Source organism: Triticum dicoccoides, chromosome 7A (genome assembly GCF_002162155.2).
Source record: "Triticum dicoccoides isolate Atlit2015 ecotype Zavitan chromosome 7A, WEW_v2.0, whole genome shotgun sequence".
Taxonomy (NCBI): domain Eukaryota; kingdom Viridiplantae; phylum Streptophyta; class Magnoliopsida; order Poales; family Poaceae; genus Triticum; species Triticum dicoccoides.
The window spans coordinates 683,800,230-683,828,136 of record NC_041392.1 but is presented as its reverse complement, the minus strand read 5'-3'; the positions used below and the strand labels follow the sequence as shown (position 1 = coordinate 683,828,136).

At 45.4% G+C, this 27,907-nt stretch overlaps 2 long non-coding RNA genes and 1 pseudogene across 2 annotated transcripts; 2 read left to right on the top strand and 1 right to left on the bottom strand.

Moving 5' to 3' along the window:
* LOC119333891 overlaps positions 1–5,634 on the bottom strand; it is a 9,840-nt pseudogene extending 4,206 nt beyond the window's left edge.
* Positions 5,635–5,806: 172 nt separating this feature from the next.
* Positions 5,807–10,385, top strand: LOC119331991. Its single transcript, XR_005160752.1, has 3 exons — positions 5,807–6,232; positions 6,792–7,148; positions 8,657–10,385. It is a non-coding gene; the product is annotated as an uncharacterized LOC119331991 (long non-coding RNA).
* Positions 10,386–10,465: 80 nt separating this feature from the next.
* Positions 10,466–12,273, top strand: LOC119334574. The gene is made up of 3 exons (XR_005161414.1): positions 10,466–10,988; positions 11,770–11,845; positions 11,934–12,273. It is a non-coding gene; the product is annotated as an uncharacterized LOC119334574 (long non-coding RNA).
* The last annotated feature ends 15,634 nt before the right edge of the window (positions 12,274–27,907 follow it).

Here is a 27,907-nt window from a genome sequence, read left to right as displayed (position 1 = left end):
CGAGAGGGAGAAGGAGAGGAAAGAGGGAAGGGCGGAGGGGAGCAGAGGGGTGGCCTGATAGTCGAGGTCGCCGGCAGCAGGTCGAGCCGGGGTTAGAGGAAGGGGCCCATGAACACCCTGTAACTCGTCCGTGCGTCTAGCAATTTCGATAAGGCCACCAAGGAGGTCACGGCTGAAATTAAAGGGGATAAGTATCCTTAGTAGTTTAAATCTTAGATATTTTTTTATTCTCAAGTTAGTTATTTCCTAAAGTTTATTAGTTCAGCTAGGCGTCCAAGTTTGTAAGCTGGCTATATAATGCCTAGCAATATCAATCAATAGACAAGCAGAAAAATAATCGCAATTATCCTTCCAGTTTTTCCCCTGCTCTTGTTGTGTGGCAGCCTCCTTTTCCTGGGCGCCACACCTCATCTGTCCAGGGGAGATCTAACCTATCAGCCTAGCACGTTCATAACACATTACGAAACAAAAGAGAGACTGCCAATATAAAGCCAAAAGGCAACAAAAAAACAAAGATCCAAAAGAGGAGCTACTGAGGAAACCCGGCTGAGACACAGAAAAAACAGACATGCTGCGAAAAGAAACCTAGCAAACGGAACGGGAAAAGATGGCATGTAACAACAAAAGTGGACCCTGGTTGTGTAAATAACCAAGTTGGCAACAACTAATAGAAATCAAACACATACCTTCTCAGTTATCTTCTCATCACTGTCAAGCTCTGGCGCCAAATAACTTTTTGTGCCACAATTAGGCGTACCGCCATATTTTCCGAGCTCGTCTTGGCCACAACAGGCATCTCCAAAGTCTCCAATTCGGACTTCATAATCAGAGCCCAGGAATATGTTATCTGGCTTAAGATCCCGGTGAACAATAAATTCACGATGCAGTGTTTTGACACCTCTTACTATCTCTTCGAAAAGTTTCCGCCTATTCGGAATTGAGGCAAACTTTTCAGGCAAAAGCACGTCCGTCAGTGTGCTGTTTGGAAGTTACACGAAAAGAGAAGCAAACAATCAGGCATTAATAAGGCTAAATGATGATGTAATAATGCATGCATTGAGATATAAAATGCAGCTCCCTCCTTCCACCAAAAGCTAACATGTTCATGACACAAGTTCATCCATCTGTGGTTGCATTAGATATATAGCTAGCTAATCTAGTTCCACCCTTGTGCACAAACTTATTCAAATTGGCAAGATTGAGAACATTGCATAACTCCCAGACTTGGCAAGATGGGTGCAGGCCAGTACGACTCCCACTCCCGCGTGCTGCAGATAAAACTCAAGCGCTTTCTTTGTTCTTATGTGATCTAAACTACTGAGCACAAAAATCATAATGGCCGAACAACTTAATGACGACACAGTTGTGCGTCACTCCATTTTTCTTCCCTGACTGTTGCCCATAAAAGGGCTTGGAGCAGCATAAGTGCAAGGGGGAAAAGACAAAAGCAGAAGGCATCAAGAACACGAGCGCGAGAGCAAGACTCCCAACTCATCATTCGTCAAATCAACAACATTACTGAAAGTGATGCTTAATCATTTAGAACTATTCTCTCAAGTTCCCGAAGAGCATCTCTAAATTACACAAATTGAAATAATAGGGGCTGCTGGGTGGTTGGAAATTGTAGTTGAGATGATATCGTCTATATATCTGCATCGAGTAGCTTATTGAATGATGCCAGCTGCAACCATTTCGGCTTTCAACATTAGGCAGCATCATCATCTGTCAAGACAGCCTACTTACCACGTCACATATGGAAACTGGAAGGGGATTAATGTACTGCAGAAGCTAATACTCCCTCCATTTCTTTATGTAAGGTGTATTATTTTGAACACGGTGACCAAGGCGCACAATTATAGAGGTGTTAGGACATAAGTGTACCCTTGACAAATTTGTTAGTGGCAAGTAAATCAGTGAGTGCAGTAAAGTAAGAGATACATGCAATCGAGACAGAGATAGTCTCCTTTTGATACAAGGAGAGATACAGAAAATCAAAAGAGAGATACTTTCCTCTTTCTGGAGGGATAAAAAGGGAATTATGAGGATTTAGAAGAAATGCACCTTACATTGTGAAATTTTATCAAAAAACAAATACACCTTATATAAAAGAACAGAGGGAGTAGTTACTTATTCTAGAGCATATCTCTCAGATATGTACTGGAAAGACTCAGCTAATCCAGGACCTTAAAATTCGAGATGGGATTGAATTGCGATCTTATATGCATGTTGCTGCCTCTGCCTTATATTAACAACGTAGAGCTTCATAACGCACACCAAATTTGAGAACTGTCCTTATTTGCATAGTATTATGGAGAATGACAATGATTAATCAGTACCATGTGTCAAAACAAGAACATAAGACAAACAAGATTTCCCGCTCGGGTCACACAAATCTGCAATGATATTGCTGAAATCCAAAAAATAAATACTCCGCTTACGTCCTATAATTTGCATAGCCATTTAGTGAAGAAAATTTGAAAACTGCCTGGTCAATTAGAACCATCATATTTTCAGCATCTTCACATTAGGCTATATGTATGAATGAGTGAGCATATGCAGTGTAGATGAGTTTTTAATGAACTATGTGTATTTAGAATCAGGCACAGGTTAAGTCCTATGTGAAGATAAAATATGCAGGCTCTGGCTACTGACATGAAGCATATGCATAACTACATTACTGCTAGATAAAATATGTGTTGAGCTAAAATCATAGTAACAGAATATGAACCTTGCGCAGAGCTCTAGATGGAGAAACAGATAATCTTCTTGTGGGGGAAGCCTTTTGTGATTCCACGGTTCTATCCAGGCCTAAAAAAAAATTCAGAAAAACCTCGAGAGCAACTGGAGGGAAATTCTTGTAGACATTACCTGAAAAAGCATCATAATGCGCCCATTCCTCAAACTTGAAATGATGCTAACTTCCCTAAATAGAGAAAAATAACTTAGTTTGAAAATATATTTAATAGATTAGGTTTAGAAAATAAAATAATTTTAAATGACCTTGGCTCTTCGAAGCAAGATGCACGCAGAGGGATGCATTTAACAGCACATTTACTACCCGAAATAAGGCACTTAAAATTTTTGCAGTCGCTAGCTTTGCCTATGACAAATAGAAATACAAATATCAATTCATAGACTGACAAACAAAATATTTGTACGAATAGTATTATTAATAACTCTTACCAAGTTTTTTACAAACATGGAAACTGTTGGTTGACGGTTTCAAACAAGCTAGAAGATCATCAACAGTTTCAGAAGGAACCTAAGATTTTGAAAACTAATATTAGACTTTTAAACTACAACACAAGCAAATATAGGGTTAAGGGATAATTTATACATACGTTCGTTTCAAAATCGATTGAACTGTTCGCATTTTTGAAAACCTGTAAGAACAACCATTCTTAGTTATAAATACATTATAAAGAGTGTTAAAACAGTACAAAAGCTTAAGCAAAACTTAGTTATGGGCCTACACTGACTGTGGTAAAGGGAGCAGGAATAGGACCATCCATTTTAAGAGAAAACTTGCATAGCTCTTCCAATTCATCACGTTTCAACCAGATTAGGCGGTAGGCTTTTGTTAATTTCCATTGCTTGCCACCTACAAAAAACAGAACATCACGGATCTTTTATGGCTAGATGACTTACTTTTCTCCATTGAGAAGTTGAACCGGTATGGGCCTGGCCCATCTACCTTTGGCCCAAGTGGCATTTCTAGTTTAAGTATCTAGGAGGGCCCTCTCCTTGTGCAACCTAGCAACTGGCGCTCCTGAACAGCCGCCACAGCATTAGAAGGAGAGGTGAGGTCCTCTCAGTTCAACAAAAAGGTTGCCCATTTTTCCCTTTGACATTGATTACCTTACCTCCGACAGAAAATCAAGTTTCTAATCCATATATGACCAACACGCATTACAACAGAATAAAAGAAACAGCGAACAGAACTCCCTTTCCTTTTTAAGGTAACTAACTGTCTCATACTCTCCAAACCTCCCCTCTCTTTCTATCTCATATTTATATTTAAAATCACTTCTTAACAAGACCTGTACCTGCCGAGAATCTTCATTAAATGGACCAACTATGCATGTGAAGGCAATCCAGATGATCACAACATGTGCAGGTGTATTTCAATTCAACAAGGATGTCTTATGATGCAACCAAACAACCCGACAAGTTTAAATGACTAGATCTAACTACCATGATGCATGTGTCAAACTAATTACACAAGTCACAAATATAAGAAGAGTGACATAAATCCCCCAAAACATTCATATGCAAATCTGCAGACCCTGGACTGTACATGGCTGGTGGGTGGAAAGTCTAGCTCACGGTTTCAAATAGTGCAAAGCCTTGAGTTTGCAAAATCTAGCCCTTGCTGCTGGCATCTGGATAAGGACAAGGGACACTAATTTCTACGGTGCAAGGCCTTGATTTTGCAAGGGTTGATGTGCTGTATTCCCCAAGCAGCAATTTCATTGCTCACAAACTTGCCAGCTGGGAGCCTCATTGGACCTTAAACTACAGGAGCTAATCCAAACATGGTTGTTGGGTGTAAACTCTAGTCCATGGTCTCAATCATTGCTTGAAAACTTAATCTAGACGTGTTAACTCTTTTTGCTGACACTAGTTCCTAGCTTATTCCATTGAGTATTGGAGAAGGTATGGCACTAAATTCAGTACATGCATTAGGTGAATATACTCTATGCCTGGGAACAAACATTTTCCCCGATGAGTGAGAAATTACATATATAGTTATCAGATCATATGATCGAATTTAAAACAAGTTGAGAACTTACTAAAAAATTTAAGCAACAGGTGCTTCTGCGCTGGCCAAATACGAAGCTTAATCAGATCTTGGTCAGTATCCCCATGCTCCTCATCTCCATCCTCCTTGCTGCATTCTGAATCATCACCACTATCATAACCTCCAGAAATTGATCCATCCTCATCCCGATCCTCATCCTCATCCTCATCCTCATCCTCCCCATCCCCATCTTCATCCTCATCCTCCTCATCCCCATCCCCATCCTCCCCATCCCCATCCTCATCCTCATCCTCATCCGCCCCATCCCCATCCCAGTCCCAGTCCCCAATCCCCGAGTTCTCCTTGCACCCCAGCCCTCCCAAAAATGACATAGCACCACCTGTTGATGGGAGGGCCCAGTCATCATCGCTCCAGTTGGATTTCACCATCGCATAGTCGTCAAGGGTCAATGGGAGGGACTGGTCGTCTTCGCTAGGACTAAATTCCGCCGCCGCATAGTAGTCCTCGGCCTTGTCAGCTTCCAGCGCAGGCTCGCCGCCGTGGAATAGCAGCCGCGCAATGTCGATGGTGTGGCCGTCTTGGACCACCGCCAGATACAGAGCGGGCTCACCGGCGAACTCTTGGTCGGGATCATCAGAGCCGCCCTCCACAGCTCGGGGTGGTGCGACAGGGACAAGACCAGCTATTTGAACCAGCGGCGATCCATATTGTGATCTCTTGTAGAGACGAACTTCGGTTGCCCCACCGCACAACACCGGCGAAGGAATCTGTAGGCAACAACAATATACATGAGCATATACAGAACATCTTATTTCTGTTCGCTTCCTCAAATCGAAAACATTAACGTACGCACAAGGAGCGTCCGCTCGCATGGTCCACGTGGCGCCTTCGCGATTGGTTGGTGCGTGCTGGAGAACGAAGAGAAAAAAAGAGAGAAACACATCAGCCAACCCTAGCCCGTCGATTCCTCTCCCTCCAGCTGTCGCCGCCACCAACGTCCTCCCCCACGGCCTGCACCCCACCCCTTCTCTCCTCCCCTCACCTTCCTCCCACCACTGGCGACCTCGTCCCCTCCCCCTCGCTGTAGATCGAGCAGCAGGTCCAGATCCCGGCCACGGCGACGCGAGCACACCAATGCAGGGTCAAGACGTGTGAGGAGCTCGCTCGCTGCGACCTGATGCCAAAGGAATGGACAAGGTGAACATCTCTGTTCGTGACGCAACCCCAACCCTACCCTTTCCTTAGCGAGCGACGGTGTGATGCACCTCTGGGATCCACATGTCCCTGTCCATGCCGATCGTTCGCGCCGGCGGCCGCTGCCGCAACAGCCGCTGCCCTGCCGCCGCGCCGTGCCTCCCTTGCAGTCTCCCACCGCAGCCTCCTCGTGCCTCGCCTCGTCGCCACACGCACCATCCGCGCCTCCTCGTGCCTCGCCTCGTCGCCACACGCACCATCCGCGCCTCCCCGGAAGTACGTGCTCTTCCTGGTTTGGTTTCCTTTTGATATCTCGTGGATACTTAGTTTATGGACTGGACTGAAGTTTTCCAACAATTTGATGAAACAAAGGTTTAGCATGATATTCCTCAATTTCATAAGATGCACAAGCATATTTCTATGCTCTTTGTAGTATTATGTCTTTCAACTCGCGTAGTATTGCAAAACTTGTGTATAGTCTTTGTCTCCTTTTTCTACAACATCAGAAGTTCAAAACTGAACATGTATAAAAATATTGTTTAAAGGAAATACAATGTTGTAGAGGTTAATCTTTGTTGAGCCACATGTGTTGAAGTTTGTGTATAACTATGTCATGTAAAGGGAATAGTCTTAAGTAGAGGCTTACCCTTGATGAGCTACATGTATTCAGTATGTTGTGCTGATTGTCTGTTCTCATTGGTGCAGCGCTGACTGAGCCTACTGATATGTAACTTGAATCCAACAAAGAACTCTTTACTCTATTGAGTTGGTGCAACTACGTTAGGCTTATCTGGACCTGAAACTAAAGATTGAATTCTTTTTCCTGTAAATACAGTGAATAGGTCGACAAGTGCGAGCGCGTCAACACTGTCGGCGATGACGATGGTTGGTCGACTAGCAAACAAAATGGTTACTATTATGACTGTAATGCATTGGTGTTATCGCTGACACCTTCAGCTACTATGGGATCCGCCTCGCCCAGGTATGCCCATGTCCATTGCCCTTATCTGGATCCACAGCCCCTCTTTGTTTCTGATTATTGTTTGTTCTTATATACTCTCAAATTTCCATGAGTGCGATAAGATGAACGAGTATCCCGTGTCTGCGGCAACTCGCATAGCCTGATCCGGAAGTACGTGTGTGCTGCAGGCATTGCTTCCGCAGCAACGCCAAGGACATTGGCTTTATCAAGGTATGAGCCACCCCACTGTTTATTGATTTCCTGAATCATGTGCCTGAGTTTGATGACTGCTGAGTAGTAATATGTTACCCCATGTTTTGCTTTGAACAATATATATGCTTTGTCTACAAGGCCTCTTGGTATGGCGCACCAGTTTTAATTTGTTGGAGACTACCATTTGGTAGTGGGAGTTATTGCATAATGTAGTGTAATGTATGACATGTTAGATTCAGTTATTCAGAATATATCTGTGTGTTGCTCTCCTCTTTCCTAGAGTAAACCTGGTTAAGTTCAGCGATCATCACATCATGTTCTGCCTTGCATTATTTTGTATTGATTTGATGAATGTGTAATTTGTACGCACCATAAGGCATCTTGGAATGGACGGAGTTGTGCATAACTACATGATATTTGCTCTGTTTGTTTGCTGTTCACACCTATATAAGTCTTACTCTACTGCATCTATCTCCAGTCTCAGCTATTTTTACTAACCGTCAACTACCAAGTTTTTCTGAGCATGCCAGTCCATTTCAAAGCAGAACAAATTGAGTGTATTGCAATTGCTCAAATATTTATTAAGTAGGCATTTATACATTGTATATATATCTATTTCCTGAATAACAATGATTTATTAGAAATTGAGATGATTTTCCTTTTGAAGAATGTTGTTTTCATTTCCACTTTTATCTCATTAATTGTAGGTTTTATGCTTCAGTTTTTAGGTTTGGGTAAATTATTTTTCAAATGCATATGTTGTGTCTGAATACCTGAATGTCTGTGTGTAGCTAATTTCTTGTATTCCTGTTCTTTTGCATCATCCCAATCTTTTTATACTGATAGCTGCATTTGCGCACTGAGAATGGATTTTCAGTACCCGGATGTCCAGACACCCCTTTATCAGCACCGTACATTTACAATTCAATGCCTGGAGATATGTACCAGAGAAGAGTAGCTATCTTTCGTTTAACAGGCTTGTTCGGTCGCCAAGCCATATCGGAACTAGACTGGCACAGTTCCTACTAGGCGGATTCCAACCATTACCTGAGACGTCGAAAGGACATGTTGAAAAGACGTGTCTCCTTAGACATGTTGATACTGTAGATAATGAGAGAGCGTAAGCGCATTAATAAAAAGAAACAAAGGGTGGCTAGACCGCTAGAGTGCCTGTATGCGTCTGAAGCAGCAGGAGCAAGGTAAAAAAAGGCTACTTACATTTTACTACTCAGTGGGATCTTCTGTGAGCAATGTACATACTCTGGTTCACAAAAATACTGTTTGGGGAAGGGATACAGAAGAAGCCACATAGCTCTTTACATAAGTAATCTGAGGCCTTCAGAAAATTACTGCATGCATGTTAGACCGTGGCTAACATGCACTGGTTATGAGTAGTCTCATCAAACTGACACGCTTGACCTGCTGCCAGCCCACGCATAGGCCTAGTGCCTGTTGCCTAGACCTTTCTTTATCTTAAATGACCTGTTTAAGTACTGTGACACTGCAAATCGTATGCTGATGTGCAGATCATAGCACGAATCTCAGCGGAGCTGAACGGGCAGATAAGGGGGAGTCTGGACTCCCGGGTGCCATAGCACCTTTTCGTTTGCACACTTGTTTAACAGTACCATTAAGAATGGAAACCTCAAAGGAAGCAAGGACTAGGAAATTATCATCAAACTGTGGTGTTTCATCGAGGACGACCTTTATCAACAATGAAGTAATTGTGCCTGGAATTTGCTTTGAAATTTTCAATGCTTTGGACCTAACTCAAGTTATAATTTTGTAGTTAAACCACATGATATTGTTTTCCAATCGCATGTTTTTCCTACACAAACCATATGAATTTAATGAGCTTGCTTCACTACTATATGCAAAGGTATCATCTAAAAGGAATTATGGGTTTCAGATATGCTCCAGTTTTATTGCATTTCATTATATACATGCCAGGCGGCTGCACCCACATAAGGGACAAAACTTGTTTTTGGCTCACGCCTAGCTGTCCATTGTGTGGATCATGCACCAATTCCATCTGCCAAATCATATTTCTGGGGTTTCCCCTCTTGCTTACATTTCCATTTGTATACTTTATGGATTATTCAATCTTATTTGTTTAGTATATATAACCTGGATGTCCCATGCTTGGTAGGAGATACATAATAAGGGAATTGAGGCAAAGCAGTTGAAATTTAAGAACGTCATGTGCTCCTATTACTTTGATCAATCTGCAGTACTGTTTAGCCTATGAGCCAATACGGGTGACCAGCGTGAGAAGATGGGGCAAGGATGAGGCCCCTTCGTTTGGCCATGGTAAGATCCATGCGTGGACCTCAGCCACCCGAACGACGAAGCCGTCGTCGACCAGATCGCGAGTTGTACTCGGTGGAAGGCAACGGAAGACTTCCCTTTTCGATCAAGGCCAAGCACGCATGTCTAATCCATGGTTGGATCACATACCTCTTTCTTTTTTCATGGATGCTCTAATTTTCAGATTATGCCAGCATTTTTTTAGACATTGAATTAAATGACTATGCATGTGTTGTTGCACAAACTGACTCACATCAATGTTTACATTCAATATGGTTCTGTCAGTAATTCTATATGCCTGCTCCTTTTTTTAAAAGTAGGTTGTTCAACTGTCGTTTAATAGTCTTTATATAATGGTGGTACGACGACAAGGATATGCTGATGTATTTGAGCTTCTTTGCCATAGTTCAAAGTGTGTAGTCCGGGCTATGCTTTATATATGTTCTTTTTGGCGTTGACAATCCAACAGAAAGTGTGCCCTAAATTATAGATCAGTCCATTCATCTCGCCTCTTTTTTTAGGTGGCAGGGTCAGATGGATTTTCGTGAGCTTCGCCATGGTTTTCTCTTCTGTTACTTGGTGCAGGGCCTGATGGAATTATGCTGAACTGTAATATTTTGGTAGTACAGAACAGTTCATTTATTATAGTTGTTCGTTGTAGTTTTAGAACCGTGGCATTCGATTATCTTGTTATATTCATTTTCCCCTCTGGTGGCGTGTGTGGTCGATGCTTCAGGTTTGCATCTCCTCCCGCATCCCTCGAATCCTTTCTGTATTTTCCCTCCCGCCAAGGAAAGGGAGATAGAAGCATCTACTCGAATTAGTGGTCAAATCATCCTAAAGAATCATGGTTAGCTACATCTAACTATGTGATTGCATTTGGAGCTAGAATGAAGTTAGGTTCGTCTCTTCCCTGGAAACTAATCAGCTATGTCATCTCCATGATTTGGGAGATTAAATAAAGAGCTAGGTTGAGGTTTCACGGGTCAGCCTATCAATTTGTGTTAGGCTGATACAAATAATATTTGTTTAGTTTATACAAAGGTTACCTGACAAATTCATCTTGCTCTTTGCAAATATTAGATGATATAAGTAATGGAAGCACTATCTTTATGCAAACAAGAGCGCACACCTCCACCTGAGACTTAGAGGTGTGCGTCATGTGTTTCAATTTCTGATAGAAACACATAATATTTCTATTTCGCTCTTTAGACAGTCGCATGCACGTTGCACACTTATGGCATGACCAGGAATGGAAATGCACAAAGCAAATGCATTATGACTCGATGCTTTAATTTATAGGAACATGTATAAATTGTGAGTTGCTTTTTGTTTGATCAACATTGTTTCTTCGTACGCTTACATGGTTATTGATTTGGTGATTATTCATCATTTAATTTTACCAGTACTTACATGATTAGTGCTTTTGTACATCCCTTGCAGTGAACAAGCAGACTAGCAGAGAAAAGATTGAAGGTACTTCAAATTTTATTGAAGAGGATTCTGATGGCCGGATTTACAAGATGCTTCATATGTTGGATCAAATTCTCAGTATGATCTTTGTGTGCTCCTTTTTTTATACGACTATGTTCTAAAAAGAAGAATTAATATTTCCTCTATGACGGCAGTGGCACGATGGTTGAGAGGGGTGCTTTTTTCTTTGATGCCTCCCCAGTACTATTTCATTCTCTCCCATGTTTCCCAAATCTGAAGTTACCATTCCATGTTCTGTTTCTGTACTTTCAACTCCTAATCTCAATAATCAGAACCTCCATGGCAGATGTGGAGACCGATCATGAACCTCTCCTTTCACATCAGATTGTGTCTCATCTAAAAAGCTTAGGTCTTATTCCATCAATTTTGGCTTAATACATATACCTAATAATTAAGCAAAGAATTAACGCATAATTTGTTGAATGACTACAACTTTCTGAACTCAATCTACAAATTTGAGAATGTACCTTTTGCATTTTTGAGCAAGGAAGTGAATGTTGTGTTCATATGACTAATGATGAAGCTCTGACATTCAAAGTTTAGCAACCATCTTGTGAGAAGAGAGATGGATGCAATACACAGATTGTATTGATGTCAGAGGTATATGCTATTTTAAGGGGCTTTGCTAGCACAGATTCAGTATAGTATAGTGCAATACGATTAACCTGAAAAACTAGATAGATACAGACACTTGTTGTGAACTAATCTACTTCAATATATCTCAAATATTGATGACCTTCTCCTATGATTTTTGTCTTTTCGGATTCTCAATATCACTTCCAAAGGTTTATTTTAGTAACCTTCACTTTTTTGATATTGAGTTGTTCCTTGAACATAGATCCTTCGGAGAGGAAGAGTTTATATTGCGGGCAAGGAATCAGATCTTGAGGTGACCACACATCCATTCAAACCAGGTGACCCATACTTCCTTTTATCTCCCTTGCAATCTTGATTTGGCTCACCTCCACTTCCATCCTAGCTTGCTCTTTTGGGTTACTGTAGGTTCGTTGCTGGTTCGTTGTCGGACAGTTAAGAACTGAAATAGCTGAAGAGAACATTAGGAGGTGATGTTAGAAGTTTGCTTGTGTGCTACCTGCTGTTGTGATTAGAAGGAATTTGCATGTTCTCACAGAATGGAAAAGGAGGCACTATGGTGAGACTTGACTAAATGTAGAGTTTTGAATCCCTTTACCATAGTAGTTTACATATTCTTTTCGTGAGGCAATGATTAATCAGTGTTAAAGCTGCTCCGCATATTAGTAAAACAAAATTGTATTTTAATTGGAAAGTATAGTTTCTTTACAGAACCAGCGACCGATCAATGTTGAATTAGCTTTGAATATTTTGTTGAAGTTCATTGAAGCACTTGTTTGAATCTTTATATACCAACTATGATTGTTTCAGTACAAACAGGAGAGTGGAGAGGGCGCCTCCCATCTGGCACCGCCCCAACCTTCTCTCAGGCGGCGCCACCAGGTGGCGCCCCAATTGCTAGTCTGTAGACAACAGGGCATCACACACGCATGAATTTCCTCTAGTGACAGCAGCACATCTACGGAGCAATATACATGAGCATCTACTATCAGTGGACAGATCCGTGAGCAATATGCATGAGCAGTAAACATGCAACCGCACATCACAGCACAGATCCATGTATTTGTTCACACACATGTAGCAGCACATCACCATAGCACATCACAAGTCATTGCCAGATGCAGATTAATATATATAACATTTATAAACTATCGGGATTTTAGGGCTAGAATAGCTACCAGGAAACTCAAAATCAACATAAATAAGGTTACGTTGGTTCACTGGATGAAACACTAAATAAAGCAATGCAGAAGGTACATATGAAAATCACAAATCCTCGTGACATTGTGCATTCTAGCTTTTTATATGCGTTGGCACCACTTACGAGAAACTGGTACTCCCTCCGTCCGAAAAAGCTTGTCCATCAAATGGATGTATCTAGAAATAACTTGGTGCTAGATACAACCATTTGAAGGACAAGCTTGGGACAAGCTTTTTTGGACGGAGGGAGTAGTTAGCAAGTATTCATGTAACTGGCTAAGAGCAGCAGAGAACTGTCCAATCACTCAGAAATTGTAAGGCACATACCTTTTCTCGTTTGTTTGTCTCAGGTTCCATTGCCTTGAGCTCTTTCTCCTTTTTCTTCACATCCTAAAGGGAGATAAATGCATGCATGACATAAGGAATCGTACATAAACAAACTACTGACAGGATAGCCAAAACTATCTTTGCACGTGAACAGTGTAAATAAAGGAATAACTATCACATTTCCTATACAGTTTTACTCCATACAATGAACTTTATAAGGCGCATTTTGGCCTGGCATATGAACTAAGAAACTTCCAAGACTGAGAAAGTCACCAAACAGAATGACTAAAATACCCTTATATTTACTGCTTTTGAAAGATGCAAGAGAATGTTTTATGTGGTTGGTCCATGCATATATTCTTATAAAATTATAGTGAAACAAATAATTCACAAAAATAACAAAATTAATTATGCATGGATTCCTTATTATTTTGGAAGACAGACCAGACTTTTAATATCTTCACCAAAAGTAATTTGGTAATAATAAAAAATAACCAACGAAAATGGCAAAGAGAGCATTTATCCACTTATAGTAAGAAGCTAAATTGACACAAGAGTGAAGAAAAAACTTCTCAAAACTAGAAGTACCTTAGTTGAATCCATAGGAATGTCCATGTTAGGAATAAGCAACTTGTATTCCCATGAGGCCATAGGCCGATATATATATATATACATGTACAGGTGTGGAACATATGCAGGAAACCCCTCATACAACAGGATAAATACAAAGGGGTACATGACTTATATTATAACTCTAACACCCCCCCTCAAACTCATGGTGGATTAACAACACTGAGTTTGGAGAGATAAAAGCCATGTTGTGCTCTAGTCTGAGCCTTCGTCAGGAAATCCGCAAACTGTAACTCGGAAGGCACATATTGAAGAGCAATAACCTGATCCTGCACAGCAGCGCGCACATAGAAAGCATCAACACCAATATGCTTGGTGAGCTCATGCTTCACAGGATCGCGTGCAATGCTAATAGCACCTGTACTGTCAGATAAAAGCAGAGTCGGTGTAGTGACAGAAACACCAAAATCCTGAAGTAACCACCATAACCAAGTCACCCCTGCCGCCAAAAGAGCCATTGCTCGCAACTTAGCCTCGGCACTCGAACGGGAAACTGCAAGCTGTTTCTTCGTCTTCCACGCAATGAGAGAACCACCAAGAAAAACACAGTAAGCAGAAAGTGAACGGCGATCGGAAGGATCACTAGCCCACGTAGCATCCGAATAGGCCTGGAGCTGTAAAGAACTGGAGCAAGGAAAGAATAGATGGTGAGAGATCGTGCCTCGAAGATATCGAAGAACACGAAGGAGATGACTATAGTGAACCGAGGTGGGGGCAGAGACAAACTGACTCAGAATATGAACCGGATAAGAGATGTCAGGACGAGTGACAGCTAGATAGACAAGACTGCCAACAAGATGACGATAACACGTCGGGTCAGGGAGAGGATCACCATCAGTAGCACGGAGGTGAACATTGAGCTCCATAGGAGTCTCAACAACGCGCTCGTCAGTAAGAGCAGCACGAGCAAGAAGATCCTAGATATACTTTTCCTGGGATATAAAAAAGCCATCAGAGGTAGAAGAGACTTCAATCCCAAGAAAGTAGCGAAGGGGTCCAAGATCAGACATAAGAAACTGCTCACTAAGACGGGCCTTTACAAAGGCAATATACTCGGGGTCATCCCCCGTGATGATCATGTCATCAACATAAAGAAGAAGAAGAGTCCGACCATGAGGAGAAAGGTGAATAAACAATGCTGGATCATGAGCACTTGCTAAAAAACCAGCAGCAGTGATCACAGAGGCAAAGCGCTCAAACCAGGCGCGGGGGGCTTGCTTAAGGCCATAGAGAGAGCGACGAAGATGACATACCATGCCATCAGGAACAGAATACCCAGGTGGTGGCTGCATGTACACCTCCTCACGCAGCTCACCATTAAGAAAGGCATTCATAACATCAAGCTGAGATATAGACCAGTGGCGTGCAGAGGCAACGGCAAGAAGTGTACGAACAGTGGTCATATGAGCCACAGGAGCAAAAGTCTCGTCATAATCACGACCATGCTCCTGCTGAAAACCATGAGCCACAAGACGAGCTTTGTGACGCTCAAGAGAACCATCGGAGCGAGTCTTAACCTTGTAGACCCACTTACAAGTGATTGGACGGACTCCGGGAGGAAGAGAAACAAGATCCCAGGTACCAGTGCGTTCAAGAGCAGCAATCTCCTCTGCCATCGCAAACTGCCATTCAGGATGAACAACAGCCTGACGATAAGAAGTCGGCTTAAGAACAGCAGCACCAGCAGTGGGAAAACCAAAGCGATCAACAGGCGGACGAGGACGAGAACGCAAGCCATAAGTAGGCTGAGAGGAAGATGACAACCCATCCACAGAGGCATCGACTGGTCGTGGACGACGAGTGTAATGCTGAGGAAGAGATGGAATAATAGAAGGAGGAATCGGCAAGGTAGAATCAGGGGGTGGCGACGAAGAAGTCACCGGAGATGAAGGTGTAGAATCCGGTGACAGACTGGGAGAGGAGACCGGGGAGGAAGTCACCGGAGATGAAGGTGGAGAACCCGGTGACATGCTAGGCGAGGAGACCGGGGAGGATGGTGGCTACAAGTCAACTAGATGTGGAGAAGGAGAGGAAGTGGAACGGAGAGGTACAGTGTCGGCGGGGGTGATAAGTGAGTCAGGAAAAGTGAGGAAAGAGATATCCTGCACTGAAGAAGTCGAGGAAGATGGGCGTGGGTAGAAGGGACGAGACTCTTCAAAAGTCACATCTCGAGAGATACGCATCCGACGACCAATAGGATCCCAACAACGATAGCCCTTATGCTCATCACTGTAGCCTAAGAAGACACACTCAACAGACTGAGCGGTCAGTTTGGTGCGTTCGCGAGGGGCAAGAAGAACATAGCAAACACAACCAAACGAGCGAAGCATCGAATAATCGGGAGAACGATCAAAAAGTCGCTCGAAAGGAACACCACCCTGTAGAGCAGCGGAAGGCTGTATATTGATAAGATAGGTGGATGTAGAGACGGCCTCAGCCCAAAAATGAGGCGGGAGAGAGGCAGCAATCATCAATGCATGAGCCGTCTCAAGAAGATGTCGATGCTTTCGCTCAGCCACACCATTCTGAGCATGAGCACCAGGACAAGAGAATTGAGAGAGAGTCCCGTGCTCAGCAAGAACACCACGCAACATCTTAGAGATATACTCGCCAGCGGAGTCAGCACGAAAAACACGAATGGGTGAAGAGAACTGAGTATGAACCATGGCAGCAAAACGCTTATAAATAGACAACACCTCAGAACGAGAAGTCATGAAATAAAGCCATGTGTAACGAGAGAAATCATCTATGAAAATAATATAGTATTTATGACCACCTTTCGAAGCGAAAGGGGCCGGACCCCATACATCAGAATGGACTAAATCGAAAGGACGCTTAGACACTGACTCACTATGTGAATATGGTAACTGAATCTGCTTGCCAAGACGACAACCCTGACACTCTAAAGAGACATCTCCTGAGACAGACCCCAGAAGGCCTCGACGAACTAAAGAAGACAACCGAGAACCACACAGATGACCAAGTCGATGATGCCACTGCTGGAAGGAACCAGTGACGGAGGCAACAGAAGCGGGAGAACTGGCGATGGTGGTGGCAGCAGAAGGAACATGAAGCCAGTCCAACTCCCAAAGACCCTGAGAATCACGGCGGCGAGGGCCAGCCCCAACCAGAGTGTGCGTGTGACGGTCCTGGACAGAACAAGAGTCAACGTCAAGGATGACGCGACAACCAGAATTCGTAAGTTGACCAGCAGAAAACAAATTCATGGTAAGTCGAGGAACATGAGCAACATCAGGAACAGAATAAGGAGTAGTAAGATTGCCTCTACTAGCAACAGAAAGGGGAGTACCATCATCAGTGAGGACATGAATAGGAGAATCCAGTGATCGAAGAGAGGACAAAGTGGAAGAATGAGAAGACATATGAAAAGAAGCTCCAGAGTCCAGAACCCATGGGGATGTACCTGACTGTGTAGAGGGTGATTGCTCAGTGCGGGAAGCATCAGTCACAGAACCAGCAGTACCCGTCAAGGAAGAACCTGAAGCCGCGAGCAGACGCTTAAGTCTCAGAATATCCTGCTCAGTCAAAGCAATGGCGGAAGCTGTCGAGGTAGATGACGAAGTCCCTGAAGATGATGATCGAGCCTTGCGCAGGTGTTTCTTCTTCGTGTAGCACTGAGACTCAAGATGACCATCATTGTTGCAATAGGCGCAATGTGGACGGGGGCGACCTGAGCCTCCAGAAGGAGTGGGCAAGAGCGGCGGAGCACTCGAGCGAGAAGTAGGCGATGGAGCAGGTGGCATAGGAGCACGAGTAACAAGCACAGAGGGAACCTCCAGCAAACCAGCACCACGTAAGCGAGTCTCCTCAGCACGAACCTCAGAAAGCGCCTCCATGAGAGAAATACGGCCACGAGCAAACAACTGAGCACGCTGGGGCTCAAACTCCTTACGAAGCCGAGACAGGAACTCATAGACGCGATGAAACTCCAAATTGGCCTGGACAGCCTGGCAACAGGGGCAGGTACGACACCCAGCACTACGGAGAGAATCAAGCTGGCGCCAGATAGCAGAACTCTGAGCATAGAAGTCATCAACAGTAGAGTCACCCTGCTGAAGAGCATGCTCCTGACGGATCACAGAGAGGTATAAGGCATCACCAGAGGGCTGATAGCGCTCACGAAGACGGGTCCACATCTCAAAGACAGTAGAAAGACCCAGAAATTCAGAAGCAAACTGAGGCAGAACACTAGCAGTGAGAACAACTGCAGCACGAGCATCATCATCAAGCCACTGGGTGTAAACAGACAGAGCACCATGATACGTCTGAAGAGCCTCCTCATAAGCCAAAACCCTCTCATCATAAGCACGATCAGCAGCCTCATCAGCAACCTTAGCCGCATCCTTAGCGGCCTGATTAGCATCCGTAGGAAGTACCGATGGAGTTGGCGGAGTAGGGGCCACCGGAGGAACTGGACGTGGCGGACAACAGACCTCGCCAGAAAGAACACCCCAAAGACGGATGCCACGCATGTGAATGCGCATGAAGCCAGTAAACTCGGTGTAGTTAGTACCATCAAAGATCACCGGACAGCGAGGGACAGCAACATAGCCCGATGCAGCAGACATTTTTTTTTAGATCTGACGAGAGCGACCAGATCGGGATCAGGCGCTGGCTGGGGATGGGAGCAGCGCCGAGCGGAAGATCGGATCGGGACGGGCCAGCAGCGGGAGGCGCTGGCGACTGAAGCAGCGGAAGCCGGCTGAGGGAGCCCTGCGAGCGGCCGGCTGGAGGCGGGCGTCACCCACGCACGTCCTACCCAAGACAAGCAGCGGCTGGTGTGGGACGGACGGAGAAGCCCTGCAGCGCTCGATCGGTAGTCCGCACGAAGGAGGCCGCCGGCTCGATCTGAGGAGGGAGAGAAAACGCGGCGGCTGGCGAGAAGAACACAGCGGCGCAGGGAGAGGATCAAGCACGAGTTGCGCGTGCTAAAAAAAAGCCTAAGCTCTAATACCATGTTAGGAATAAGCAACTTGTATTCCCATGAGGCCATAGGCCGATATATATATATACATATACAGGTGTGGAACATATGCAGAAAACCCCTCATACAACGGGATAAATACAAAGGGGTACATGACTTATATTATAACTCTAACAGTCCACATTATAAAAACCCGCTGGCTCGTGGGAGAGAGGTGAGAGCCGAGAACTGGGGGCAGGGGGAACGCTTCCTCCCTGTAGAATATGAAGCATTTGGAAGATATTAGGAACAGACAGCTAAAAAACAAAATTAGAAGCCTCTGAGCAACTTAATAATAGCATGATCTTCTTTTTGCCGGAACAATTAATCTGCTGCTCAACAACAATATTTTATGTAATGTATACGTAATTACATCTGAACCATCAACATACCATAGCATACTATGAAAAATCAGACGAAAGAATCTAACGATTGAAAGAGACCAAAAGCTTTGATGGGAGCAAAGATAGTTACTTGCTGCATGCCTGCGCAGTTACTTGATATTAGAACTTGAGACTGGTTTTGGCATTAGATACCCGGTAATCAGTAAATATGCATGACAAAAAATATAAAATATTTTGGCGTGCTAGTATGTTACTGAGCATTGCCTGCCAATGCATATATGCTTCCATGGGCATGTGCATAGGCACTTTAAGTTTTGCATACGATCAACACAACGGGGCGTGTTTAAGTTGATTACACTCAAATGTGGTCTTATTACATCAGCTCAATGACATCACCAAGAAATAAACCTACGTGTTCTATGCGATGACAAGCGACATCACAAGTTGGGTTAGCTAAACTAATAGGCTTGTGCTTCACTGTAGTTTGTCTATATATACACACATGAATGTAGCTTTGACATCATTTGTTCTGACTTCTAGCACTGCCACTGCCGGGTGGTACAAAACACCTTGCGACATGTACAGTTCAATTTTTGGAAATTTCCACCTAGAGCCCTAGAATTTGAGAAATCTCAGACTTACGATTTTTATCCATGAGCTATCTATACAATGGCACTGGTATCATTAACCATGTACTAACATACATTTACCTTGTAGCACATTGGTGCATGGAAACCACTTGAATTACTGAACTCAAAGCATTGGATCTATAATTAAAGATGTCCTAAAATGCCCTGATGTTGAACATATCATACAGTAGTAGCCAAGCTCCGACAACTTCACACTTGTATTCATCAACTAATTAACAAGCAAACCAAGTCATATAAGACCGGTACCACACACACCATATTGTGTTGGCCTGCTACGGCAGCAAATCTCAAGTTCCAGCAACCAAGCTACATTTTAGTTCACGCATCGCGCTTCCAATCACCTAGCACAGCTACTAATCATCCACTGGGCAGCCTAGTTCATCACACGAGCACAAAACCAGAGCTAACCAACCATTTCCAGAGCAATTAGCGGACACAACTATCAAAGCGTAATCCCCAACTCGAAGCGCACAAATCGGCACCTCCCCATCGCATCCCCATCCCGCGTTCGGAGCCTCAGATCCAAGCAACGCCAGCCCCAAATACGAGCACAGCCCACGCGAACCAGACCGGTTTAAGAAAATAAAGGGATCCCGAGATCTACGCATACGGGGGAAGTATCCCGAGGGCTGTTGCCGACGAGTGAAGCAGGGATGGAGGACTCACGGCGAAGGGGTTGACGTCGTCGTCCTCGAAGTCGTTGCGGCCCGCCATGGGTCCGGCCTCCTCCTTCTCCGACAGCGGCCATGGACGTCGCGGTGGCGGCGACGAATGTGGGCGGTTGACGTCGCCGTCCTCGAATCCGTCTTGGCCCGCCATGGGTCCGGCCTCCTCCTTCTTCGAAGGCGGCGATGGACGACGCGGTGGCGGCGACTGCAGGCGGTTGACGTCGTCGTCCTCGAATCCGTCGCGGCCAGCCATGGGTCCGGGTCCGGCCTCCTCCTTCTCCGGCGGCGGCGACGGACGACGCGGTGGCGACGACTGCAGGAGGTTGAAGTCGTCGTCCTCGAATCCGTCGCGGCCCTCCATAGGTCCGGCCTCCTCCCTCTCCGAAGGCGGCGATGGACGACGCAGGCGGCGGGCGGCGTGCTCGCCCCCTCCCTCTCTACTCGCGTTGTGAGACGGGGTGGCTGCGCGAGAGGTAATCGCTGGCAGGTGGGGCCCGCTGAGGACGCCAGGTGGGGCGAGGAATGCGAGACGCCAACCTGGCGGAGTGGACTGGCGGTGCGAGGCTGAAGGTCTACTTGTGGTCAAACCTGCCTAGATGGCCCGGCACGGCCAGGCACGCCACACGGGCCCCCCTGCCTAGCCGAGGCACGGGCCCCATATTACACGCGCCGGCATGGACGGCCCACTTGGCCTGCGTGGCACATTTCGCCCAAATACCTCCAAAAAATACTGGAAATTTGGAGGTATAAATTCAGATCATCGTGTGGGTAGTATCATAGTAATAGATGGAATAAATAGTTACTTTCGGAAAACGGAACATCAAAGGGCATTTGGTCTAGTGGTATGATTCTCGCTTAGGGTGTGAGAGGTCCCGAGTTCAATTTTTGGAATGCCCCTATATTCATCTTTTTTTTTGTTCTTTTTACCGAAAAAATGAATTCCTTATAGATGCCATGAAAATCAATTTGTGCGAGGTAATATTTGCATTCAGAGATGCATTACGACTTGGGCAAGTGTGCATGTACGGAGTAGTAGCTGGAGCGTTCTTGCGCGCAGCTGCCGACGCACACAGTATCATTAGGCTTCAGTATGGATACGACGGCGACCTAAAACCCCTCTCAGGCGATTAGGGTTTCGCGGTGGATACGACGGCGGCCGCCGGATCTGATCGGCGGGCCGCACCAGATCTCCGACGAGGGATGGCCGCAGCTTCCCAACACGCAAGTGGGGGGACGCCTCCTGACCCTCCCCGGTCGGCTAGGGAAAAGTTGGAAGAAGCGCTCAGGAAACTTGGCATCACCGAGGAAGAAGCTACGCCCTTGGTGATTGATGACGCAGATGATGGCAAGGCGAAGAAGTGGTTACTGGCAGGCAAGGTCCTTCATCGGCACCTATTCCACATCCAAACTATTACCAGTGCCCTCCGCCCAGCCTGGGGGAACCCAAGGGGTCTGCAGTTCAGATCCATGGGGGAAAACACTTTCATGGCAGAGTTCGAGACACAAAGAGATCGAGATAAAATTTGGATGGGCTCGCCATGGCATGTCAGCAAACATGCAGTGATTCTTGCAGATTTTGAGGATCACATGAGACCTGATGAGGTGACGTTTGACCGGCTCCATCTATGGGTACGTGTCCCAAATTTGCCCGACAATCTGCGAGATGATACATGGGGCAGATTGATAGCCCAGCAAATTGATAAGAATGCAACTTCGGTTCAGTTTGATCATGTGGGGGGCTTTTTGAGAGCTAGAGTCTCCATTGATGTCAACAAGCCTCTACGGAGGTGGATCTTGATTAATTCAGCCAAGAGGAAAAAACAGGAGATGTATGATATTAAGTACGAGCAAGTGCATCACTTCTGCTTCTCTTGTGGCCGCTTAGGGCATAATGATCTTTACTGCCCTACTCCAGGGCCCAGGGACAAGAATGGTGATCTTCCCTTTGGACTCATGTTAAGGGCACCAGAAGAGAGGAGGAAACCTGCCTCGGGTGATAACACGAGCAAAGAGCAATATTCAGGCCCGAGCAGCAAGAGAGAATCCAAGAACTCAAGTAATGTGGGAGAATCTACTGAGGTGAACTCTCCAAGCAAGAACCGACCCAATGCAAAACGGAAAGAGGCACCAAAGCTGGTTTATCGCAGAGTTGAGCAACCTCTCCTTATCACCGCAGGAGAACAGATGGATCTAACTACATATGATAGTGGTAAGGGGCAGGAAAGAGTCGAGGATGCAAGGGATGAAAAGGGACTGGAAAGGGAACCGAAAAAGAAAAAACCTACACCTGACAACTCGGCGGCGTCTGCGGAGCAGCGCTGCCCATCCCAATGAACATCATCAGTTGGAACTGCCGGGGGCTTGGGAACCCCGAGGCAGTTCGAGAGCTTCGCAGCATGGCGAAGCAAGAAGGGCCCACCCTTCTCTTTGTTATGGAGACGAAGATAAGGGCAGCGAGGGTGGAAAACCTAAAGTTAAATTTGGGTTTCGATGGATGCTTCGCAGTTGACAGTGTCGGTCTAAGCGGAGGCATTGGTTTGTTTTGGTCAAAGGATGTTTCAGTCCAACTAAAAAACTACAGTACCGTCCACATTGACACTGTGGTGCGGAAGAGGGATCAAAGCTCTTTCGAGTGGAGATTCACGGGTTTCTATGGTGCGCCAAGGTCAGAGGACCGTCATCACAGTTGGCGCTTCCTCCGAACCCTGAACACGTTACCCCATGATGCATGGGTGTGCATGGGAGACTTTAACAAGACCTTATATGGAGAAGAACACTTTAGCCGCTCAGCACGTCCTGAATGGCAGATGAGAGCGTTCCGTGAGGTTGTCGAAGAGTGTGCTTTCCAGGATCTGGGATGGTCAGGAGTCCCGTTCACGTGGGACAACCGACAGGCTGGAGAAGCGAATGTCAAAGCTAGAATTGATCGGGCCTTCGCAAATGAGGCGTTTAGGCAGCAGTTCAGCTTCACCAATGTTCGTCACATAAGTGCAGCCGAATCAGACCATTGTTTTGTCCATATGGTGTTTCAGGAGCAGCAAGGGGACGCAATGCATAGGGGTTCACGACCCTTTCATTATGAAAATGTCTGGCAGACACATTTGGACTATGAAAAGGTGGTGACAGAATGCTGGCTAGCTCAGCAACGATCACCAAACCTGCAGGGCATTGTTGATTCATTGAGTGCCATGCAACGGCGACTCGAACCTTGGGGTAAGAAAGAATTCGGATGCCTCGCAAGGACAGTCAGAAAGCTACAGCAAAGGTTGGACAAACTGCGACGGCAGTCTGTAGGACGTGGGCCTTCTGATGAAGAGAAAAGCATGATGCTTAAGCTGCGTGAGGCTCTTCGACAGGAGGAGATATGGCTTCGCCAACGATCGCGAGTGTTATGGCTACGTGATGGTGATCGAAACACCGAGTATTTCTAAGCACAAGCGAAACAACGACAGAGAATAAACAAAATCCTGGGGCTGAGAAGGCCAAATGGCTCGTTGTGCGCAAATGCTGAGGAAGATATTGAAGAGATCTTGTCTTTTTATCAGGCTTTATAAACCTCTCAGGGTCCTGTGGATGCCAGTGAGTTGTTATCGCATGTGCCTGTCCGCATCACTCCGGCGATGAATGCAACTTTGGATAAACCCTTTGAACCGGAAGAGGTGCATAAGGCACTATTTCAAATGGCACCGTCCAAGGCACCAGGGGTCGACGGCTTCACTGCAGGCTTCTTTCAGAAGCATTGGAAACTACTGCGAGATGATGTAACTACTGCAGTGCTGAGCTTCTTAAATGGTGGTGAGCTACCTTTGGGTTTGAACGACACATCGATCACACTCATTCCAAAGGTACGGAACCCACAGTCCATCTCACAATATCGCCCAATTTCCTTGTGTCCGGTCTTGTATAAGTTGGCTGCTAAAGCAATCACAAATAGATTGAGGGAATTTATTGATGAGATAATTAGTGAGGAACAAAGTGCTTTTATCCCCGGCCGACTGATAACCGACAATGTACTGGTTGCTTTTGACAGTATCCATACAATGAGAAGAAGAAAGAAGGGGAAGAATTACGCTTGCGCGGTCAAACTTGACATGATGAAAGCTTACGATTGAGTTGAATGGAGTTATCTGGAGGCCATCTTGCACAAGTTTGGGTTTGGCGCTGACTTTGTTAGGCTGATAATGAAGTGTGTAACTTCGGTTCGGTTCTCAGTTCGAGTGAATGGGCAATTGTTACCTTATTTCAGCCCCTCCTGAGGGCTTCGGCAGGGATGTCCCATGTCACCTTTTCTGTTCCTCCTGTGTGCAGAAGGTTTCTCATCGCTCCTCAAACACTATGGCACAATTGACAGAGGAATGAGAGTTAACTTTCGTGCTCTGTGGGTCAACCATCTGCTCTTTGCGGATGACAGTCTCATCTTCATGAAGGCTGACACCGCTAGCGCGACGAGGTTAAACGGTATCCTGCAGGTGTATGGCAATGCATCGGGCCAGTGTGTGAACCGTGAGAAGAGTGCAATCTTCTTCAGCCCGAATACACCAAGCGGCTGCAGGCAAGCTATCAAGAATGTTTTAGATGTTCATGTCGAGACATTCAGTGAACGGTATCTTGGTCTTCCAACAGCAGTGGGTAAAATAACCAACGGTACTTTCGATCACATAAGGGAAAGATCAAGGAGCAAAATGCAGAGGTGGTCAGAGAGGCTCTTTGCTTGTGCGGGTAGAGAAAATCTGATAAAGTCTATCGTTCAGGCAATCCCAACTTTCAGTATGAGCGTCTTTCTCTTGACCAAGAAGGTTTGCAAGAGTCTCACGTCTTGCATGGCAAGATTTTGGTGGAGCAGCTCAATTGACAAACGCTCTCTACACCGGATATCTTGGAAAAATCTCGCTACACCAAAATGCACAGGTGGAATGGGATTCCGGGACCTCCATCCTTTTAACTTGGCACTACTGGGTAAGCAAGGTTGGCGCCTCATCACAAATCCTAATACCTTATGTGCTAGAGTGCTCAAGGGCAAGTATTTCCCGGATTCAGAATTCATGCAGGCTTCAACTCCAAGATCCTCCTCGGCCACCTGGAGGGCGATTGTAGCTGGGCGGGAAGCACTTGCCACCGGTCTCATCAAGCGTGTGGGGGATGGATCCACCATCTCTATATGGGATGATCGTTGGATCCCCTCGACCACCACCTTGGCTCCCTTATTCCGTTCTCCTAACGCTAATGTCAACATGGTCAGTGAGCTGATCGATGAGGATAACTGGACGTGGAGAAGGGAACTTATCCAAGACACCTTCATCCTCCCAAATGCAGAAGCGATCCTGAATATCCCTTTGCGCAATGGTGGAGGTGCTGATTTCCTATCATGGGCACATGAAGTTTCAGGCAACTATACCGTCAAGTCGGCGTACCGAGCTCTAATGACTCGTAACGAGCGTCAAGCTCCAGAGGAAGGGCAGGCTACCGGTTCTTCAATTGACAATCAACGGTTGTGGAATGCTCTTTGGAAGCTAAATGTTCTACCCAAAGTTAGGGTTTTCTTCTGGCGAGTACTACGGGGCATCCTTCCAGATGAATGCACTTTGGTATATCGCCATATAAGGCATCAGAAATTGTGTCAAATTTGTTTGGCCAAAGACGAGGATCTCGTGCATGCACTGATGGAATGCTCACATGCAAAACTCTTCTGGGACGAGGCGCAGCAACTGCTGGACTTCCATATGCCTAGACTGCATCCATCAACATGGGCCAAGGATATCGTATGTGATGAGCAATTCTCCTCTAGAGACAGGGCTGTTATAGTCTCGGTCATGTGGGCCATCTGGCACTCACGGAATAGGCTGGCCCATGGAGAAGAAAGGCTCGATCCGGTGAACTCAGTGCGCCGGACAAGGGAGACGCTGGCACTTTTGGATGTACCCCGCCAGCAAGCCCTGGTGATGTCGGGTCATGGATGGCGGCCACCTGACCCTGGCTTTGTCACGATCAACACCGACGCTGCTATCAAGCATGAAGATGGTAAAGGAGGAGCCGGCGGTGTTGCCCGCTCCCCTAACTCTTTTCTGGGGGCCTGGAGTAAACCCTACCCCGGAATTACGGATCCTCTTATAGCTGAGGAAATGGCGGTGCGGGATGGTGCTATCTTTGCAAGCTTAAGAGGTTTTTCAAACGTCATCTTGGAGACGGACTGCCTGGAGGTCGCCAACCTCTGGACCACTCGCCACGACTCTCGTTCGATCGTGGCTCCTATTTTATTAGAGATTGGAGAGCTTACTGCTAGTTTTAATTCCTTTACTATTCGTCATATTGTAAGATCAGCTAACGAGCCTGCTCACATCTGTGCTAAGTACGCTTGCACGATTGACGTGACTGAAAGCTGGATCTAATGTACTCCGAGCTTCCTGATCAGTAGCCTGTTGGCGGACTGCTCAGCGAATGCCTTTATTAAATAAAGCTCTCAATTTAGCCCGCAAAAAAAAAGCTGCCGACGCACACAGAAGGCAGAAGCCAAGCGAGACGACGAGGCAGTACAAATTGTGATTCTTGCCACGACGAGAAAGAAACCCACAATTCTTGGTAAAAGAAAAAGGGAAAAGAAAGAAAAGGCCATTCAGTTTAATTGTGATTCTTCGATCACAGTGCGTCGAATCTTTCTTGCTTGAGAGGAACGTGTACACCACACATACCGATCGACATACATATGTGACTGGCATCGATCTTCTTTTCAAGAGCCTTTCTCCCCTCAGTTATACGTAATACTTCATCGTCGTCTCATCAATTCACACCGGCGCACGGTGCCGTGTCCGTCCATATTTTGCAGCGGAATAAGGAACAAACTTGCCAACCGAGGGACATATGTACAAGTTGTTACAATCACAACTATTAGTGCTTATATACACATGCATTTGGTTTGGTTTTTAATAAAAGATGAGCTCTTGCATGCCTGACAAAGTCTATAAAAAACATACGAAATTTTACAATACCAAATTCGTCATGAAATATATATTTTATGAAAATATATTTGGCCGTTTTCCATTCGAATTGAGTTAAACTTCAGTCTGATATGCCCGCAAGGAAAAACTTCAGTCTGATATACCCGCAAGAAAAAACTTCAGTATGATAAATAAATGACCACATGATCTTCAAAAGCAGAGCTAACGACAGCAAATCACACTGAAGTTCAACTAATCGGGGTTTGATCCTCTGACAGTAATTAATCCATCCGGACAGCAAACCCAAAATGGGCACCAATATTATTAATTTTCTAGTGCCAAAGTGTATTTTCTGAATCTACGTGCATACTATGAGGCAACCTGGAAAATCAGTGTGGACGCCTTATGAATGAGAACTAATATATGTGCTCCCATGAGAAGGAAAAAAGTAGCAACCATCAAGGAAAACCACTGCATCCTGGCAGCCTGAAATAGTGAACCAGCCTAGATAAATATCCACACAGAGCATCAAAATTCTCCAGGAGACAATCTTTTATGCCACTGGTCTTTTCGGTGACCAGGGCGTAGCAACTAGCAATGTAAATCCCACCCCCCAAAAAAAACATCTTATATATATCATCCAGTGC